Source organism: Bombina bombina, chromosome 5, assembly GCF_027579735.1.
Source record: "Bombina bombina isolate aBomBom1 chromosome 5, aBomBom1.pri, whole genome shotgun sequence".
In the NCBI taxonomy this organism is placed as follows: Eukaryota; Metazoa; Chordata; class Amphibia; order Anura; family Bombinatoridae; genus Bombina; species Bombina bombina.
Genome location: NC_069503.1, coordinates 33,979,778 through 34,002,470, shown reverse-complemented (window position 1 = coordinate 34,002,470; position 22,693 = coordinate 33,979,778). Strand labels below are relative to the sequence as shown.

Genomic DNA, 22,693 nt, shown 5'->3' with positions numbered 1-22,693 from the left:
AAAGCTGTCCGTGTCCAACCATATCGATGATACCAATCGTAGATCTCACAATTGATCAAATAGTTCATAAAGTATTGTTACTTTGTTGTCTTTGACTTTATTTAATCTTTGTTTGTCTGAAACTTCTATTTGTGTCAATATTTTATTTTGTTACATTATTTATAGACTATAAATACAGTATTCTTTGATTTTCAAAACTGTCAATTACCATTTAATAAAAATAAAACCAATTGTTAAATAAGAGTGGTTTTTTTTATTATTCACATTAATAAGTCAAGGTAACAACATAGATAGCACAAATAAAATTAAACTTTATTGCAAACATGGAAACAAAAAAACAAAAAATATTCTATGTAATTAAGGTTCTTATAAAAGAAGTCAAATCCAATGTGATGGCATGTTGTCTGAAAGTAAAAAAAAAAGGTATTATTCAATTGAAACAATCAAATAATTATATATAACAAATAAAGCAAAAACAAAAAACTTAAAGGAAAACAATCTTTCAATTAATTCCAAACGATTTTGTACACCTGCCCTGGTAGTGTGCCTGCTTACAAATTCTTGTGGGACATACACATCTTCTGTGGGATCACTGGGACACTCCTCCTCTAAGTTGCCTTGATAAATAGGGGAATATTAAAGGTCTCCTCCAGATCGGTCAAACACTCAAACGCATTTTTAAAACCCCAAATGTTCTCTCTATTGCACTTCTAGTGCAACGGTGGGATTCGTTACATTTGATTTCTCCTCGGGTATGAGGCATTAGGACTGGGATCAACAGCCAAGGTCTGCACAGATAACCACTATCACCTAAAACAATATAAAGTTATTACACATTTAAAATATTTGAAATGTAGAATTAACTGGGAACAAGTAATTCATTATTGAAATAGAATTTGGATTTATGGAATTTGAAATGTAAATTTCAGGGAACATAAGGAGATTTTAAAATAATATATAAAAAAATGTAATACCGATACTATGTTCATTTATACATAAACCTCATTTAATTTAGAATTAAAAAATGGTAAAAATGTCATTTTTACTCAATAACCAACCGTGTGGCATGTCGCCACGTTCAACTGCAGAAAAGAAAGCCGATTGTTTCAGAATGTGGCATGAACCTTGAAATCCTGAACAAACAGCCCATATTCTAAGGTTAGCATCACACACAGCCTGTGCATTTAGTGAATGAAAGCTTTTCTGGTTCCTATATTGCTCCGCCCTTAAGGATGGTGGTCTAAGAGCAATATGGGTGCAATCAATAGCACCTAGAACATTGGGCATACTAGCTACTTGGTAAAATGATGACTTTACTGTATTCCATTCATGCACATTCTTGGAAACATAAATAAACTTTGATAGATGATTGTGAATAGATTTCAAAACAATCCTTAAATGGCGGCAAAAATGAAGGCTGACTCATGCCCACCACATCACTCGATACACCCTAAAATGAACTGGTTGCCAAAAAATGCAAAATAGCCAGTAATGTTAACAATCCAGGTATTGCCCTTGTTCTTCTAGTTCTAGGATCAATGTCATTATTAATCATCGAATAAAGATTGAGTATGCTCTCACGATTACGCGAAAATTCGCACTTTATTTCTTTATCAGATAATGCCTCATGTCCACAACGGGGCAGAATTAATCTTGGACCTCTTTGGCGTCTCCGTAAAGGCATATTTCCATCATTTTGAAGACTTTCAGGGGACCGTGCCAAGGAAATAGCAGCCAAAATCAAAAAGAACTCCATGTTCTCTGAAGAAAGTAAAGTAGTAAATTCAATCTTCTCCACAATGGTAATGGAGTACTTTTACAGTCGTATTTATAGTAGAGTTTTAGGTTCTCATTTGGCGCTAAATAATTATAAATATGAATTTTGGCGAATACTTTGGAGTATATCTCTAAATACAAAATACAGCATTTTAACGCTGTATTTGGCGCACATGTGCGCCTTGGCGAGAGAGAATAGAGTGGGAGAATTTTGCGGTCGTATTTGATCCTTTTTGGGCATAAATTGTGTTGATAAATCAGAGAATAAACCTGACAGCGTAATTATAGGCGCAAAAGTAGGAGAATTATGATGATAAATAGAGCCCTATATATCATTCATCCTGTATAATCGATCTACTAGAAACTAGATAGATGATAGAGATTAGAGTTGTAGATAATTATTATTTTTGTATCATCATGTTGAATATATTATTTACAATTCACTTCACAATACATCCTACAAGCAAGTGCAACCCTTAATGAACATATATAAATAAAATATATTGTAAAATGTAATCAAACTCAATGTTATGCTCACAGAATAAAAAAAAAAAAGAGAAGTCAGTATGGCACTTTAACGTTTTGTACAATACTCACTTTATTGCTCACAACTTTGAACTGTCCCACCACCACACCATCGCTTGACTACCGCCACACCGCCGCTTGACATCCGCCACACCACTCCCAGATGACTCTCAGATGAATACTTGGCAAGAACGTCTAGTAGCAAACCACTGCACAAAGTGTATACTATATAGCACTCCTCACCATTATGACCACTCAAGGTTAAATAATTGTTACTAGTTATAAAGAGAATTGGAATAACACTGTTGAAATTACATGAAATTCCCAAAGCAATGAGAACACTAGAAGGGGAAATTTAAAAAATATAAACTTTATTAATGAATATTAAAAATTGTGAAAAACATATATTTAAAGGAAATAGTAATGACACTTTGGTAATGCAGCAAGAAAAAATGAAGGTTGTGGTAGTTGTAAGAATATAAGAGATATATGTGGGTGTAATATATAAATAAAAATGACTATATACTACCTCACAAGTTATTATTAGCCTCTAGGTACCATTAATAATGACCTTAGTTGGTTGATGCAACATGAAATAATGCGCTGTATATATGTAGCAGCGTGTAATAATTCCCAATTAAATAGGTCTCACTTGCGGGGACTCCATAAATGTTAATGTCTTAAAGTTCCATTAGGATGTGAGAATGGTTAAGGTTATGTTATATGTCAAATTCTATATTGGCAGTGGTTTAATAAGGATAAATGTTACACAAGTATGATATCAATACTGGTTCTATGGGATAGATCTGTGTGATGGTAGTGTAATACACAGATGGCTACCAAATTATTGTTATTGCTAGTACACACCCTATATCATTCCTCACTGTTGTTACTAAAATATATAGTGGTTGCTGTATTGATTAACAGCTTACAACTCATCATTTATGATAAACCATATTGATCAATGTTATTATCAACAGGGTACTTAGATAATGATTGTACGTATATTGTAGTTGTTCCCCAAATTCCGATTATTAAAGGCGCTAGGAGTATATAGTTAGTCAATTTCTTTCTTGGTTTTACTTATTATACTTTTGGTGCAAGTAGCAATATATGCTAGGAATAATGCCTAGGAAAAAATTGTCGCTATATTAGCGTTTTCGCATTAATTAGTTATAAAGCCCGATATAGTCCAATATGTTAATTAAAGTTAATGGTAAGACTAGTTAAGTCAAACACAATATTTGTGTCAGATACACAGGACTAAATCAGATTACTATATGGATATAAGCTATACATCATTCCACAATATAAATTTGTATTGCTGTTCACTGCTGCATTGTAGTAAGGCTTACAACTGGTCACATATATTGCACCAATTAGATCGGCTCTTACAGCGTACAACTATTCATATATAATACGTCAATCAGAAATCATTGTAGCCATATACAGCCAGTTATTGTTTGGTATTATTTGTATATATGTCCGGCTATGCAGTGAGCCAAAGCAACATGGTGCTTAGTTAAATCAACAAAGTGCCAATACTATTGTTTTAAAAAAAGAGGATCCCATTAGTCCTCAGAGCTGACTCCCTAACATGTTTTGTGCTTAAACACTTTGGCAAGGGGCTTGACAGCATAGCCGGACATATATACAAATAATACAAAAAGTCTGTATTTGACACCTAACTGGCTACAATGATTTCCTATTGATGTATTATATATGAATAGTTGTAAGCTGTAAGAGCCGATCTAATTGGTGCAATATCTGGGTCGGCGACCGGTTGGCGGTGGCGCTGCGATTGCTCTCTATCAATATTTTCATTTAGAAGCTTAGGAAGTATGTCCCTTGGGAGATTCAGGGTCTCATCATGCCATATACAGGCAGGTTTATTTTGTCCACTTCACTTTAACATACAAATGTCGAGTAGAGTTATTGGTGTTTGTAGCTGGGGGTATAATTATGCCCTATAATACCATTAACTTCCTAAATAGGATTCTATATATTATTGTACTCATAGAGATATTAGATTATATACAAAATTATACACAAGCATAGTATTACAATGCTCAGCCCTGTGCATTGGCACTAAACACTATTGATATGAGTTTGTTACCATTTATATAGCAAGTGTATTCTTAATGTTTTTAGTATAGACTGAGGAAACGGCCCGTTAGAGGTCGCTTTTTAATAAATCATTTGTTTTTATTCATGCACTTGCAGCTGTGGTGGATTTTTGCTAAACCAATTTTGGGATTCTTTGGAGTGTTTCCAACTGTTTGCTGTGGAGTTCAGTCAGCTGGGCGGCTGTGAAGTCCGTTTGTCTGTACTGCACCTGGAAGTGCTTTCCATCCTGTAAGTGCAATCACTTTTTACCTTTTTGCCCCTGTTCATACTGTACTGGGCTACGGTTGTTTGCTCTCCATTCTTATACAGGTGGTGTGAGTGTCTCATCAAGAAGTCCTGACCTTTTACTACAGTCGGTTGGCAACAGTGAGCTGGAAAACTGCAAAGTTCCAGCCTGGCCCACTAGAACAATTGGGTGCATCACGTCTGTGAGTACATTTCTTGTCCTTTTATCAATATTATTTGTCTTAATGGTACTAAGCCATTGTTTCGCCTCTGTTTCCTTTTCACTGATCATCGTTTACCAGGATTTGACCGTCCTTCGACATAGAGCTGCCTTGTTCTGGATTATATGGACTTTCTGTTTTTTTTTATATGTTGTTTAGTATATGCTTTAGTATTAAGTAGGAAGTGCCCCTATGGGATTATTTGTGCTTTAGTGCATTTATCTAATTTCTTGTATTTTAGCACCATTTTTCAAGTTATCTAATACCTTAGACTTTTTAAAAAGCCATTTCTTTCTCGTTTCAATAGCATTTCTTAAGGCTGTTTACACAACATATTTTTAATATGAAGGTTTTGTGCAGCTCAGTTCATTGGTTAATAAAACACAATAGTTTTTGCATTTAAAAAAAGTTTATAATTAAACTCTAATCACACAATTTAAATAATGAAAATTATTAGTCATCTAAATAATCACTTATAATTGTGATTAAATGGAGCAATTTATATATTAAATTTGACTAATAAAAATAGCATGACATTATTAACTGCACATGTTATAAATTAGCAGCCTTGGGTAAGTGAATAGTCTGTATTCAGACACATTAGGGACTCTACAGATTAATACTGAATAAATTATTGTCATATTTTCATATCCCTGTAGATGAGTTTTTGTTTCTTCTATGATAGTCTTTGAATATATGAAAAAAACTAACTTTCTTATAATTTTTTTCACTGTTCATGTGTTTAACTAGATTTGGCTGTAATATAGTTTTCTAATTTAAAAAAACATCTGTTATTATTGACTGGAGTAGCTGTGAAAGGAGCCCAGACTGAGATAAAATATTAAGGAAAAAAGTTTGTAGGGAGTGAAAGAGTTAAATTATAAAGTATAGCTGTGGTTATTTATAACCAGAGATACTGTGGAAACAAATAATTACTTAGATTAAATTAGTTACATGAAGCAACCAAGGAACATTAAGCTAAGTTGTACACCGCTAGTGCAGGGTAAAATACACGCTTCAGAAGCGTTTATGTGAAACACGTGTTAGGGATGTTTTGCACTTGGAGTTCCATCTCCTTTTTATGTTTGTGTGTGCCTGTGCTATAATCAAGTGGGGATGTTATGGATGGGGAAATCTAGATAATGTTAAACAAAATATAGCTCCCAGATTGTAGGAGCTTAGCCCATAGTTGAGTTTGGTATGTAGGGGGATTATGAATGAATGTTTCTTTCCTAAGATATGGAGAGTCCACAACGTCATCAATTACTAGTGGGAATATAACTCCTGGCCAGCAGGAGGAGGCAAAGAGCACCTAACAAAGCTGTTAAGTGTCACTCCCCTACCCATAATCCCCAGTCATTCTATTTGCATTTGTCAATGGCGGAGGTGAAGATTTGCTGTCTGAAGAAATTAATTCTTTTTCTGTCTTAATATAAGGAGAGTCCAGGGCTTCATTCCTTACTGTTGGGAAATACTGAACCTGGCCACCAGGAGAAGGCAAAGACACCCCAGCCAAAGGCTTAAATACCTCTCCCACTTCCTCCATCCCCCAGTCATTCTTTGCCTTTCATCACAGGAGGGTAGCAGAGAAGTGTCAGAAGATTTTTGAGTAGTTCCTTAGAAAGGGTATCTGCCGTTCGATATGGGACTGGAGTTTTAAGTAGTCTTGTCAGCCTCTCAGTGGGAGCATTGACGAAATTTAGAGCCTGGAGATGCAGGGAGAGTCTTTCTGCAAAACCATCCAGACTGCCAGCTAACAGCTCCTAAGTAATCAGTGTTGACAAGTTTCACTGCCTGCTTTTGTTTTCACTTCCATGTCAGGAGCGATGCTACAAGACTGTCAATCTTGAGAGTCTGTGCTTCTGTTTCACAGCATAGATTCTGGTAAGATCGTTTCAATTTTACACACATATTCAAAACGCTAGAAGACAGGGTCACAGTGTGGCTCCTTTTTATCTTGATAGAATCAAGGGTTAATATCTCCTGAGGGGGATTATTGTTGGGATCGTTTCAATTTTACACACATATTGAAAACGCTAGAAGACAGGGTCACAGTGTGGCTCCTTTTATCTTGATAGAATCAAGGGTTAATATCTCCTGAGGGGGATTATTGAACAGTAGGGATTAATCAAAAGTGTATAATTTGATTTAATGCTGCTTTTGTGTGAGGCTTTATTGGGCTTGAATACGTGGTTAGAACGATTTGGTATTTACTTTCACTTTGAATGCTACGCAGATTGTAAAGCTTGGTGCGCTTTTTCTCATAGCAGGGGAGGTCTTGCGTTGTGCACCATGTGATCGTTCCTCCTCCCTGACCATGCTGACTGTTGGAGACATGCTTTCTCAGTGTTGTCTGGGTCTAGGAGGTGGTGAGTGCCCAAGCCATTGGGAGTATAAGCTGCTGTTTTTATCAAAATAAAGATTGTTTATTTTCTGTGTCCTACTGTTGTTAGCCTGAGCTATGGAGTACTCTGAAACGTTAGAGGCTACTCCCTCTATCCCTAATAGCAATACCTGTTTATATTGTGAGGAGGCCTTAGTTTACGCGCCCTCTCAGTTATGTTCCATATGCCTTAAGAAGGTTATAATATCAAAGAAGGTTAACCCTTTTGATACCACTGAGCAATAAATCTTTGAGGACTAGCTGTCCCACGAAGTTCATACCCTACAGTCATCTCCTACTACACATGCAGCTTCCTGTAGCACGTCTAATTCTCCAACTGGATTGGGCCCTTTACCACCAGATTTTACCACACATTTACAAACGGCAGTGTCTGCAGCCCTTAGTGCTTTACCTCGCTCTCATAAATTCAAGTAAAAGGTTAAACATAGCTCTCCTGCCCCGGGGTCATTGTGTGCTTTATTGTATTTAACTGCTTTGTCTCAGTTATCTGAGGATGAGTTACACTCTGAGGCTTCAGAGGATTACCTTTCTGGGACAGACTGCTGCCTCTAAGCCTCCTGCTGTGGAGGAACCAGCCTTTTTTAGAGGTAAAATTGAGCACTTGCGATAGAGCCGATGGATGAGAAAATGGAAACTTTTCTAAAAAAAATGTTTCAACATACAGGATATTTATTTCAACCGGAAGCGGCTGTTGCTGTTGTTGCTGGAGCAGCTACCTACTGGTGCGACTCCTTTTCGGATCTGATTGAGGTGGAAGGTCCCCTCAACGTTATCCAAGACAGAATTAAAGCCTTGAAAATTGCTAATTCTTTTATCTGTGATGCAAACATGCAGATTATTGCCTAAATGATAAGGCTTCAGGCTTTTCCATTCTAGCCTGCCGGGCACTCTGGATTTAAAAGTCATATCCGCAGACCAAGACTTCAACCAGACTTCTTTCTCTCCCTTTCAAGGGAAAGATTGTATTTGGTCCAGGCCTGGACTCTATTATCTCCATGGTTACAGGGGGCAAGGGTTCCTTCCTATCGCAAGATAAAAAGAACAAGTCTAGCTTCTACTTTTCATTCCTTTCGTTCAGTCAAAACCCAAAGACTGCAATCCTCTTCTAAGCCCGAGCACCCCAAGAGTACTTGGAAGCCGACACAGTCCTTGAATAAGTGCAAGTATAGCAAGAAGCTTGCCGAAACCAAGTCGGCATGAAGGGGCAGCCCCCGATCCGGCTCCAGGTTGTGTGGGAGGCAGACTGTCGCTCTTTTCAGATGCTTGGTTCAGGGATGTACAGGATCCATGGGTCCTGGAGGTCATTTCTCAGGGATACAAGATAGGCTTCAAATCTCATCCTCCCAATGGCAGATTCCTACTCTCAAACCTGTCTTCCACACCAGAAAAGAGGGAAGCCTTTAAGGGGTGAGTTCTGGATCTATCCTCCCTTGGAGTCATTGTCCCTATGCCTATCGCAGAGAGAGGGTTGGGATACTATTCAAACTTTTTGATAGTCCCAAAGAAGGAGGGTACTTTCTGCCCAATTTTGGACCTAAAGTGCTTGAACAAATTTCTCAATTTCCCTTCGTTTCAGATGGAGACGATAAGGTACATCCTTCTGTTAGTTCAGGAAGGACAGTTCATGACCACTATAGATGAACCACTGAAGGATGCTTACATTCACATTCCAATCCACAAGGACCACTACCAGTTCTTGAGGTTTGCATTCCTGGACCAGCACTTCCAGTTCATTGCACATCCATTTGGTCTAGCTACTGCTCCGAGAATTTTCACAAAGGTTCTAGGGGCTCTTCTAGCCATAGCCAGAACTCAGGGTATAACAGTAGCTCCTTACTTGGATGATATTCTGGTACAAGCACCATCTTTTCATCTTGTGAAAGACCATTCAGAGTCTCTTATCCTTCTACGATCTCATGGATGGAAGATGAACTTAGAAAAGAGTTCTCTAGTACCAAGCTCCAGGGTGGAATTCCTGGGTACGGTAATAAACTCCATATCCATGAGAATATTTCTGACAGACCAGCGGTGTTGCAAGCTAGCTTCTGCATGTCTTGCCCTTCGGACCTCCTTAAGTCACTCTGTGGTTCAGTATATGGAGGTGATTGGTCTTATGGTGTCCAGCATGGACATCATTCCCTTTGCCAGGTTCCGTCTCAGGCCGTTGCAGCTGTGCATGCTGAGACAGTGGAACTGCAAACATTTGGATCATTCTAGACAACTGGGCGAGAGAACTGGTCCCTTAGTGGCTCTGTCCAGATCATCTGTCCTGAGTGACATCCTTTTTAAGACCATCCTTGGAGATTGTGACTATGGACGCGAGATGGAGATCTGTTTGGGGTACCAAAAACGCTCAGGAATCCTGCCTCCCGATCAACATTTTGGAACTTCTGGCAATTTTCAATGCTCTGAAGACTTAGCCCATTCTGGTTTCATCCCAGTTTATCAGATTGCAATCAGACAACATAAACTCCATGGCTTACATCAACCATCAGAGTGGAACGCAAAGCTCCCTAGCAATGAGGGAAGTATCTCAGATCCTGGAGTGGGCGGAGGCCCACAGCTGTTTTCTATCAGCGATCCACATTCTGGGTGTGGACAACTGAGAATCAGATTTTCTCAGCAGACCATCCTTTCATCCGGGGGAATGGTCTCTCCACCCGAAGTGTTTGCAGAGGTATGCATCAGGTGGGGAACACCAAAGATAGATCTTATGGTGTCCCGCCTCAATACTAAGCTATCCAGGTATGGGTCAAGGTCCAGGGATCCTCAGGCAGAGCTAATAGATGCATTAGCAGTGCCTTGGAGGTTCAGTCTAATTTACCTCTTTCCGCCATTAGCACTCCTTCTTTGTATAGTGGCCCACATCAAGCAGGAGCGTGCATCAGTGATACTGATTGCTCTATTGTGGCTGCAAAGGATGTGGTTCATGGATCTGGTGGGGATGTCATCATCTCTTTTGTGGAAGTTGTCTTGTCGCAGAGATCTGCTGGAGCAAGGTCCCTTTGTTCATCAAAATATAGATTCTCTGAGGCTGACTGCGTGGAGATGGAACGCTTAGTCTTAGCCAAGAGACGTTTTTCTGAGAGAGTTATTGATACTCTCATTCAAGTTCGCAAACCAGTTACTCATCACATCTATCATAAGGTGTGGAGAATCTACTTATTCTGGTGTGATGAGCGTGGATTTTCCTTGCACAAAGTTAAGGTTGCCAAAATCCTATTCTTTCTCCATGAGGGTCTGGAGAAGGGCCTTTCTACTAGTTCCCTGAGGGGACAGATTTTGGCCCTGTCTGTGTTACTGCATAAGAGGCTTGCTGAGTTTCCGGATGTTCAGTTCTTCATTAAGGCTCTGATTAGAATCAGACCTGTGTTTAGATCTAATGCTCCTCCTTGGAGTCTAAATCTTGTTCTTAAGGTATTGCAAGGGGCTCCATTTGAGCCTATGAATGAAGTTGACTTTAAATTATAGTTCTGGAAGGTTATTTTCCTACTGGCTAAGGCTTCTGCATGCAGAGTATCTGAGATTGCTGTGTTACAATATGAGCCTCCTTATCTGGTGTTTCACATGGATAACGCTGTCCTACGTACTAAGTTAGGATTTCTTCTTAAGGTAGTGTCTGACCGCAACATCAATCAAGAGATTGTGGTTCCTTCCTTATGTCCCAATCCTCCTTCTTTGAAGGAACATTTGCTTCATAATTTGGACGTGGTTAGTGCCTTGAAGTTCTACCTTCAGGCCACTAAGGAGTTTCAAAAAAATATAGGGAGAGAAAAAGGTATTAATTATGGCACACTCAAGTATAAGAGCCTAGAATACTAAATTAGAAAGGGTGTGGGAGGACTAATACAAAATAAAATATAACTTTTATTGATACATTGTAAAAAATACTAAGGAGTTTCGAAAAACTTCTTCCTTGTTTGCCGTCTATCCAGGAAAGGGTAAGGGTCAGAAGGCAACTTAGACTTCCCTATCTTTTTGGTTAAGGAGTGTTATCCACTTATCTTATGATACAGCGGGACATAAGCCTCCTCAGAGGATTACGGCTCATTCTACTAGAGCAGTGGCTTCCTCTTGGGCCTTTTTACAAATAATTTAATTTTCTTCTGTACAAGCAGAGTCCATGGCCCCTGCCTGTGTTCTCTGATGGACAGCCCTCTAAATTATATTTTTCTTCTGGCACCTTTAATACCGTGATATTTCTCCTACTTTTCCTTGTTCCTTCGATAGAATGAATGGGGGATGGAGGAAGTGTGAGAGGAATTTAAGCCTTTGGCTGGGGTGTCTTTGCCTCCTCCTGATGGCTAGGTACACTATTTCCCAACAGTAAGGAATGAAGCCATTGACTCTCCTCATACAGAAGGAAATTAAATGATCTGGTAATCTTAATTTATGTTTTTTGGGTACTTTTCCCTGCAAGCAAGGATTTGGTTTTATCTTAGTCCATGTTAATCTCTTCAGTAGAGTAGTGGTTTTATTTTAAGCAGTTATGAAGTAGTGAGGTGGTCCTTGCTCTGTTTCCTAACATGTTGCTGCCCTACTATAGAAAGCCAGAATAGGTTTACTCTGTATTTTCTTTTTTCTACAGGTCTCTGTAAGGAGTATGTGTCCTTTCAGGCCTTGTGAGCTGTCTTCCTACCAGACAGCTAGACTGCAGGTAAGTGCTTTTCCTTTCATGTAATTGGCAAGAGTCCATGAGCTAGTGACGTATGGGATATACAATCCTTCCAGGAGGGGCAAAGTTTTCCAAACCTCAAAAATGACTATAAATACACCCCTCACCACACCCACAATTCAGTTTTACAAACTTTGCCTCCTATGGAGGTTGTGAAGTAAGTTTTGTGCTAAGATTTCTACGTTGATGTGCACTTCTCAGCATTTTGAAGCCTGATTCCTCTCAGAGTACAGTGAATGTCAGAGGGATCTGAAGGGAGTATCACCTATTGAATGCAATGGTTTTCCTCAAGGGAGATCTATTTCATAGGTTCTCTGTTATCGATCGTAGAGATTCATCTCCTACCTACCCTTTCAGATCGACGATATACTCTCATATTCCATTACCTCTACTGATAACCATTTCAGTACTGGTTTGGCTATCTGCTATATGTGGATGGGGTTCTTTTAGTAAGTATGTTTTCATTGCTTAAGACAATCTCAGCTATGGTTTGGCACTGTATGTATTTTATAAAGTTCTAAATATATGTATTGTACTTATATTCTGTCAGGATGCTAGGAATCAGACTGAGACGAGAAGTGCAAAAATAATCACACCTTTATTAATAGCAAAAAATAATAAAAAGTCAAATAACAAGCCAGGAATCAAAACCAGAGCTGGTAGTCAGACGAGCCGAGTCAGGAGCCAAAGCGAATAGTGAGAAGAGCCGAGTCAGGAGCCAAAGCGAGTAGTCAGACGAGCTAGAATCAGGAACAAGGAGAACAACAGAGTCGGGAACAAGCCAGGGATCAGGAACCAGGAGGGACGTCAGACAGCCAAGTAAACACAGGAGTTCTCACAAACAGGTCTGAGACAACGCAAGGGCAAAGCATACTGAACAGAGGCCCTTTAAATAATAAGTGATGACATCACAATTCTGAGACTGAATCCTGTCTCACACTGATGATGTACACCAGTCTGGCCATAAAAGGAAGTGCAGGAAATTAGCAGCATCACACAGTATGCACCAGAGTCAGCAAGAGAGGTTAGTAAAATGGCTGCCAGCAGCACATGGCAAACAAAACAGGGAAAAAAACCCTGACAGTGCCCTCCCCTTAACGACCCCTCCCCCATGGGAGGACAAAAGGCTTATTAGGGAAATGGGCATGGAAAGCACGGAGGAGGGCGGGAGCATGAACATCAGAGGAGGGAAACCATGAATGCTCCTCCAGACCGTAGCCCCTCCGGTGAACTAAATACTGTATGCGGCCCCTGGACATACGAGAGTCAATAATGCCTTCTAAAATGCCTGCTAAGTCTAGGGAAAAGAAAAATAATAAGGGGGCTGATATGAGTTCTGACTCTTGTGAAACTTTATCTTTATCAACTGATAATCAGACATTACTGGTACAGATTAGTAATCTTTTTTAACCACAGTTTGACATAATTAAAAAGGAGCTAAATGGTATATCTAGTGAACTCAATAGTCTTAATCAGGAAGTTAAACAATTTGCCGCCAGGATGGCGGAAGCAGAGGATAGGATATCTGTTCTGGAGGATATGGTTAACAAGCAAGAAAATATGCTAATAAAACAACAGTCCATAATCCAAAACATGGAGGCCCGTCTGGAGGATCAAGAGGATCGCTCCAGGCGTAATAATATTAGAATCTTAGGTATACCTGAAACTGCAGATTATGAAAATTTGATCGAATTTACCTCCCTAACGCTACCTCAAGCCTTAGGGTTTCCTCCACAAGCTTTACCTCTATCGAAAGGGCACATAGAATAGGACCAAAAAAAATCTCTGAAAATGGCTTAGTAAGGAATAGGACATGTATATTTAAGCTGCTTAAGTTTCAAGACAAAGTGGAAATTTTGAGGTTGTATAGGAAATTTGATACTTTTACTATTAACGATAAAAAAGTTATGTTATTTCAAGACTTCTCTAATGAGACTGTCCTAAAAAGGAAAGCTATGTCTCCCATATGCATGATTATGATAAACAAAGGTATTAAAGCACACCTGATATACCCCGCTAAGATTATAGTGGAAGACAATGGTAATAAGTTGGTTTTTACTGAGCCCTCGAAAGCAAGAGAATATATTGATTCCAGGTGTTAACCAAGGGAGATGGTAACTCTCAGAGAATAGGTATAATGATATATTCACTGTTATGGCTATGTTGTATATGGATAAGTACACACACTTTTTTTTTTCTTTGTTGGTATATTTTCCCTTTTTTTTTTTTTGTTTGTCTCTCCCTGATTTCTCCCCTCTCTGCTCTCTATCCCAATCTTTTTCCCACACCCTGGATAGATGCATAGGAGGGATGAAACATAATGTCTACCGATAGAGACTTTTGGGGTAGTGAATAGTACCTATATAGGCTCTTCCCAGGTAATTGGTTCAAAAGGAAGGATAAAATGTTATCACTCTGTTATAGTTTTAAGTATCATTTTTAAAATTTCGTTTTATTCCGTATCATGGTTGATCCAATAGAAAATTTTAAGATTCTTTCCTGGAATATGGGGGGCATTACTAACCCAATGAAGCGCAAATTAATAATTAAGACATTATATTTACAGGAACCTTGTATAGCGTTTTTACAAGAAACCTATTTAAGGGATAATGAGATACCCAAATTGAGATCTAGGTGGATAGGTGAAGTAATTGCTACACCATGTAGTGGAAGGAGATTGGGGGTTGCAATTCTTTTAAATAAAAATCTAACTTACCAGATAATACAGACGGAACTAGATCAAGAGACTAGATACATTATATTACAAATACGAGTATAGGGGATAAAATTTGTTTTTTGCAACGTTTATGCAATGTTTTTTCTAAATTTTTTTGGGAAAAGTTAAAGAGTAAATTGCTACCCTATGTATCAGACAATTTAGTGATAGGTGGTGATTTTAATCTTTCATTTTGTCCCGAGCTGGATAGACTCTCAAAAAAAAATATAGCAGTATATAATAAACAGGCTAAATTTATGAAAATTTTTTGCTATCAGTTAAAAATTATTGATGTATGGAGACTCCAGAATCCAGATCTGTGTCTATATACTTGCGAATCTAAAAAGTATAGGACATTCTCAAGAATAGATTTCATTTTAGTTGCCGAATCTCTCTCGTTGCAAAGAATGAAGACCACAATAGAGGACATAGTGATATCTGACCATGCGGTTGTTTCACGGTCTATTCATTCTCTAGCGAATCAGGCAAAAGGGAATTTTACCATTGCCTTTCCGCATTACTTGTATAAAAATATCAGATTCATTTTATGGTTAAAACAGAAATGGAAAGATTATTGTACTCTCAACATTTCATATTATCCAAAAATTGAAATTTTCTGGGAAGCCTCCAAAGCATATTTGAGAGGAGAAATAAAGGCTTATATGTGTATAAAAAAGCGTAAAGATAATTTGAGAGAAAATCAACTGGTTAAGCAAGTTAGAAATAGCTACAAGAAATATCTTGGGGATTCAACCAGTGTTCATTGGGAGAGGTATTCCAGGGCTAGACAGGAAAGGGACATCTTCCTTAAACAGAAATCTCTGGAAGAAGAGATAAAATTAAACCTACGTTTTAAGGGACATTATGGTTATTCAGCTAAGTTCCTCGCCAAAATAGTCAAAGGCAGAAAAAAGAAGAATTACATTTTAGCAATCAAGGATCAGCATAAGAGATATATGGAAGTGTCAGATATTAGTAAAGTATTATTTGGGTACTATCAAAAATTATACACAAAGAGTAGTAACAACTCTCAGAATCGAGAAAAATTCTGGTCGCAAATAGAAATCCCCAGAGTCTCACAGGATCTTTTGGAGAAACTTAATGCCCATATATCTGTGAAAGAGATAGGTGAAGCAATTGAAAAAGCTAAGTTAAATAAAGCCGCTGGGCCAGATTGTCTACCCGTAGAATACTATAAAATATTGGCAGAAGAGATCATACCCACTCTAGATAAATTATTTAATAGTTATTTTATGAATAGTAATCCACCTTCAGAATATTTTGCGGCCGCTAATATCTCCCTAATTCTTAAAAAGGATAAAGACATGGAGGATCCAGCCTCATACAGACCAATTTCCGTACTTAATGCGGATTATAAAATATTGTCTTCTATCTTAGCATCTAGATTAATGCTCTGTCTTGATGAAATTATACACCCAGATCAGACGGGGTTTATGGTCTCAAGAAACGCATCTAAAAATATGCTGAAAGTTATAACTTTATTAGACTACATGTGGAACGTATGTCAAAAGACGGGTAGACAATTTAAACACGAAAGTTTGAATAAAGGTGGTGTATATCCTGCGCAAAGAACAGATGGGGAAGGGGGGTGGGGGATGCCTCTAGCTCTCCTCGATGGGTACCCTAGCGTGCCCAATGTGTAAAAGATATATACAAGGTAGAGGTGAGAGCCAAAAAGAAGGCTGAGGGTAGGGTAGGGAACGCTAAAATAGGCTAAAATTAGCTGATAAAATGTAGAGTTAAAATGTAGAGTTAAAAATTACAAATTTATTTATTCCATACAGTAATTATAATAATAAAAAAACAATGTACACTGATAGTTGTTCATGGATCCATGTTACAAATGGTAGCAAATTACAGTGTTGGGTAAAAATGCAATACAATACAATAATAAAAACAATTGTAGATACTGATAAAGTCAGTGGCTGATGATATAGCCTTTTATGCTGAGTATCTATTTGATGATTAACACCTTGGTTGAGTCTGGTAAGTGTAAGATGCTCCTGGTAGATGGTGTAGGGTTAATTGTAATCCAATAAGTGGCAAGATTTGGGTGTGATCAGTGTCCAATACAACAATTTGGAAAAAAGTGGTAGAAAAAATGTGTGTTCACTCTATGTGATGAAAAAATGATGATAAAAAGATGAAAAAATCCCTCCAAAAAATGTTATAAAAAATGAAAAAAAGTGAAAAAGGATAAAATAGGATAAAAAAATAGTGTCAGTTTTGAAATCCAAAGTGATGTTGGTGATGTCAGTGCAAATCAATCAATCGGTGGTTCAGTGTTGATGCAATGTTTAGAAAAAATAAGAATATGCAAAAAGAAAAAATCCTGAAAAAAAGAAAACAAACAATACTCTAATATATGCAATCTGTACAATAGATATATCAGTATTATGCTTACTCAGATCTGTCGACGCGTTTCGGCCATATACCTCTGGCCTTTATCAAGACTGATAAACTGAGTAAGCTCACAGTATTTATAAGAGTTATGGCTGATGTTTTGGCGCCAAACACTAATAGGCCACGCCCCCTTCCTGTTTGGTAGCATTATGGGTATGGGCGAAAGCATTGTGGGTATGGGCGAAGGCATTTACTTTGCTTGTATTATTGAGGTCATTACTAAGTTTTTTAAAGACATGTGTAGTTATAAATTGTCTTTCCATTGTATATGGCTAGTTTGTGTGTGTCCTAATATGGATTTGTTGTTCATACATATACTTCCGGTTTCGCTAGTGGATCTAGCCCTTTCTTCCGGTTTAGCCCTTACTTCCGGTTCAGCTACCCTATGGGACGATTTAGTCCTGGTTGTTCATATCAATTCTTATGCTAATGTGTGTGAATAATTTTATTGCAACTTATCTTAGCAATCTGTTTATATGGGCTCTATTCTTTCTCTCTAATTTCTAAATCATGCATGTGTTGCTTTTGTTTACCATTTATTGTTTCCGGTTACCATTTCCGGTTCCGGTTTGTATCTATGCATGTGTTGTTTTTGTTTACCATTATCTTGCTTCCGGTTACCATTTCCGGTTCCGTCTTTTATCGCTCCTAAGTACTTAACATTTCTGACAGTAAAAGCCAACATTATGTGATGACCATGCAAATGAGATTATTTCAACCTTGTGTGTTGAATCGAATGTGCGACTATGCTATATAATAAGTCAAATCTGAATTTTAGATTGAATCTTCAAACAAAAAGATGAATTTGTGAGCATATGTGATGGTGTACAAACACAATGAAAAGCTATGATCTAAATGCGGTAGACCATATAAAATCCATTTTGAGATATAATATGGAAAATACGTTGATTATACAAGGATGATAAAACTAGTAGATATACACTAGAGGATAAATGCTTATTAATAAAATAAAAAAATGCTTATTAATAAAATATACATGTGTAACATCCCATATAAAATGCTAATGCTTATGAAAGGCTAATGCTTTAAAAATGTTAATACAATTTTATAAAAAATATAATTTTATAAAAAATATAAAATATATATAAAAAGTGTATAAAATTTGTATAAGAGGGGGGCAACCCAGAGAGAGTACACTGAAAGTAGGGTGTCTCCTATGGTGAGGAGATGACACAGAGAGAGTACACTAAAAGTAGGGTGTCTCCTATGGTGAGGAGATGACATAAGGAGGGTATAAAAGAGTAAATAAAAACATATATATAAATATGAAAATACAAATACAAAAATACACGGACCTCCTAAAATTTGGGCACCAGATATTGACATCTGTTAATCGGACCCAGATATTGATAAAATATAAATAAAACCAGACAAAATAAAACAGGAAAATGAGAAACTTGTGGCTGCGATGGCTGATCTCTAAAAATGAACTCATGTTTAGTGTCTAATAGTCCTGACTAAGGAACTATATGTTTATATGTGGGACGCTATGATGGATGAAGGATATCTGACTGAAATGAGGGGAGGGTAATGTGATAGATCTTTGTGGCAGGATAGTTGCTTGGAGTGCTATACTGATCAGTGCTTAGCTTTATTTCGTGAAACTGAACAGATGAGATAGGTCCTCCTTATTATTTAGGCCCTTAGGATATAGACAATTTAGGGAAAATATCCATTTGGACTCTTGTAAGAGTAGTTTCTGCTCATGGTTTCCTCCTCTCCAATTTTTTCTCACTATCTCTATTCCACAAAATTTCATTTCCCTAACATTTCCTCCATGTTTAGTTGTGAAATGTTTATATAGGGCTGTATCTGTCCTTTTATTCTCTATACATAGTATATGCTCCCTCATTCTGTCTTTCAGTTTTCGAGAGGTTTGTCCTACATAATGTAATTTGCATGGACATTCAATGAGGTATATGACATTCTGGTCACTGCATCTTATCAGACTGTTAATCATGAATTTTTCTTTAGTATATGTTGATGAAAATGAAGTTGTTTTCCAACCATTTTTACACGCTTTGCAATTCGGGCACGGGTAGAAGCCTTTTATTTTCTTATTACAATGGTCTACCACTGTGCCTATTTTGCCTATTTTTTGTTGTTTAGATACAGTTGGAGCCAATCTGTTCTTTAGGTTGTTCGTCTTCCTATAAATAAATTTCGGATGTGGCGTTAGTAATTCTCCCAGGATGTCATCATCTTTCAAAAGTGACCAGTGCTTCTTATAAATCTTTTCTATAATGTGTTTGTTCTCACAATATTCTGCAATAAAAGGGACATCTATAATGTCTTTCGAAGTCATTCTATCTTCTCTGGTTTTATATTTTAGGAGGGTTTTTCTATCAACAGCTCTGACTTCTTCAATTTTTTCTTCCAAAAGTGTTGCTTCGTATCCTCTCTCAATGAATCTCTTTTTTAGTACCTGGGTTTGTTCTTCCCATTTTTTTGGATCTGAACAATTCTTTTTAATCCTTAAGAGTTGCCCCTCTTAAGGTCGATATCAAGCAATATGTCGGAATATGTAGATAAAATCTTACAGAAACAAGTCATCAACCTTCCATCATATTTGAGAGACTCCACACAGATTCTAACAATATTGGATAATCTAAAATGCGAAGAGTCATTTATTATGGCAACGTGTGATGTATTATGGCAACGTGTGATGTAGTCTCATTATACACGAGTATACCGCATGAAGGAGGCATTGAAGCTGTCAAGTTCTTTCTCTCTAAAGACCCATGCATTCCTGAGGCACAATGCACTTTTGTTTTAGACAGCATTCATTACATTTTAACCCACAATTATTTTAATCATGATAATAAATTTTATCATCAACAGTGTGGTACAGCGATGGGGACCAGGTTCGCGCCTAGCTATGCTAATTTGTATATGGGCCAATGGGAGCAAATCTTTTGGGAATCCTGCCCAGCTAGCGCGGACCTGGTCCTCTACGTAAGGTACATTGATGACATTTTTCTCATTTGGAAGGGAACCATGGAAGATTTACATTACACCATACAAATTATGAACAAAAATATGAGAAATTTGAGATTCACTTATGAATGTAATAAACAATCTATACACTTCCTGGACCTCAAGATAGACATAATAAATGGAGAATTTGTCACGTCGACCTTCTTTAAGGAGGTCGACTGTAACAATTACATTCACAATGAAAGCTGCCACCACAGAGTTTGGAAAGAAAATATACCGAAGGGGCAACTCTTAAGGATTAAAAAGAATTGTTCAGATCCAAAAAAATGGGAAGAACAAACCCAGGTACTAAAAAAGAGATTCATTGAGAGAGGATACGAAGCAACACTTTTGGAAGAAAAAATTGAAGAAGTCAGAGCTGTTGATAGAAAAACCCTCCTAAAATATAAAACCAGAGACGATAGAATGACTTCGAAAGACATTATAGATGTCCCTTTTATTACAGAATATTGTGAGAACAAACACATTATAGAAAAGATTTATAAGAAGCACTGGTCACTTTTGAAAGATGATGACATCCTGGGAGAATTACTAACGCCACATCCGAAATTTATTTATAGGAAGACGAACAACCTAAAGAACAGATTGGCTCCAACTGTATCTAAACAACAAAAAATAGGCAAAATAGGCACAGTGGTAGACCATTGTAATAAGAAAATAAAAGGCTTCTACCCGTGCCCGAATTGCAAAGCGTGTAAAAATGGTTGGAAAACAACTTCATTTTCATCAACATATACTAAAGAAAAATTCATGATTAACAGTCTGATAAGATGCAGTGACCAGAATGTCATATACCTCATTGAATGTCCATGCAAATTACATTATGTAGGACAAACCTCTCGAAAACTGAAAGACAGAATGAGGGAGCATATACTATGTATAGAGAATAAAAGGACAGATACAGCCCTATATAAACATTTCACAACTAAACATGGAGGAAATGTTAGGGAAATGAAATTTTGTGGAATAGAGATAGTGAGAAAAAATTGGAGAGGAGGAAACCATGAGCAGAAACTACTCCTACAAGAGTCCAAATGGATATTTTCCCTAAATTGTCTATATCCTAAGGGCCTAAATAATAAGGAGGACCTATCTCATCTGTTCAGTTTCACGAAATAAAGCTAAGCACTGATCAGTATAGCACTCCAAGCAACTATCCTGCCACAAAGATCTATCACATTACCCTCCCCTCATTTCAGTCAGATATCCTTCATCCATCATAGCGTCCCACATATAAACATATAGTTCCTTAGTCAGGACTATTAGACACTAAACATGAGTTCATTTTTAGAGATCAGCCATCACAGCCACAAGTTTCTCATTTTCCTGTTTTATTTTGTCTGGTTTTATTTATATTTTATCAATATCTGGGTCCGATTAACAGATGTCAATATCTGGTGCCCAAATTTTAGGAGGTCCGTGTATTTTTGTATTTGTATTTTCATATTTATATATATGTTTTTATTTACTCTTTTATACCCTCCTTATGTCATCTCCTCACCATAGGAGACACCCTACTTTTAGTGTACTCTCTCTGTGTCATCTCCTCACCATAGGAGACACCCTACTTTCAGTGTACTCTCTCTGGGTTGCCCCCCTCTTATACAAATTTTATACACTTTTTATATATATTTTATATTTTTTATAAAATTATATTTTTTATAAAATTGTATTAACATTTTTAAAGCATTAGCCTTTCATAAGCATTAGCATTTTATATGGGATGTTACACATGTATATTTTATTAATAAGCATTTTTTTATTTTATTAATAAGCATTTATCCTCTAGTGTATATCTACTAGTTTTATCATCCTTGTATAATCAACGTATTTTCCATATTATATCTCAAAATGGATTTTATATGGTCTACCGCATTTAGATCATAGCTTTTCATTGTGTTTGTACACCATCACATATGCTCACAAATTCATCTTTTTGTTTGAAGATTCAATCTAAAATTCAGATTTGACTTATTATATAGCATAGTCGCACATTCGATTCAACACACAAGGTTGAAATAATCTCATTTGCATGGTCATCACATAATGTTGGCTTTTACTGTCAGAAATGTTAAGTACTTAGGAGCGATAAAAGACGGAACCGGAAATGGTAACCGGAAGCAAGATAATGGTAAACAAAAACAACACATGCATAGATACAAACCGGAACCGGAAATGGTAACCGGAAACAATAAATGGTAAACAAAAGCAACACATGCATGATTTAGAAATTAGAGAGAAAGAATAGAGCCCATATAAACAGATTGCTAAGATAAGTTGCAATAAAATTATTCACACACATTAGCATAAGAATTGATATGAACAACCAGGACTAAATCGTCCCATAGGGTAGCTGAACCGGAAGTAAGGGCTAAACCGGAAGAAAGGGCTAGATCCACTAGCGAAACCGGAAGTATATGTATGAACAACAAATCCATATTAGGACACACACAAACTAGCCATATACAATGGAAAGACAATTTATAACTACACATGTCTTTAAAAAACTTAGTAATGACCTCAATAATACAAGCAAAGTAAATGCCTTCGCCCATACCCACAATGCTTTCGCCCATACCCAT

The 22,693-nt window shown here is 37.2% G+C and overlaps 1 pseudogene; it reads left to right on the top strand.

The window, feature by feature from the left end:
- The first annotated feature begins 4,529 nt into the window (after positions 1-4,529).
- Positions 4,530-22,693, top strand: part of LOC128661260 (zinc finger protein 729-like) — a 114,557-nt pseudogene continuing 96,393 nt past the window's right edge.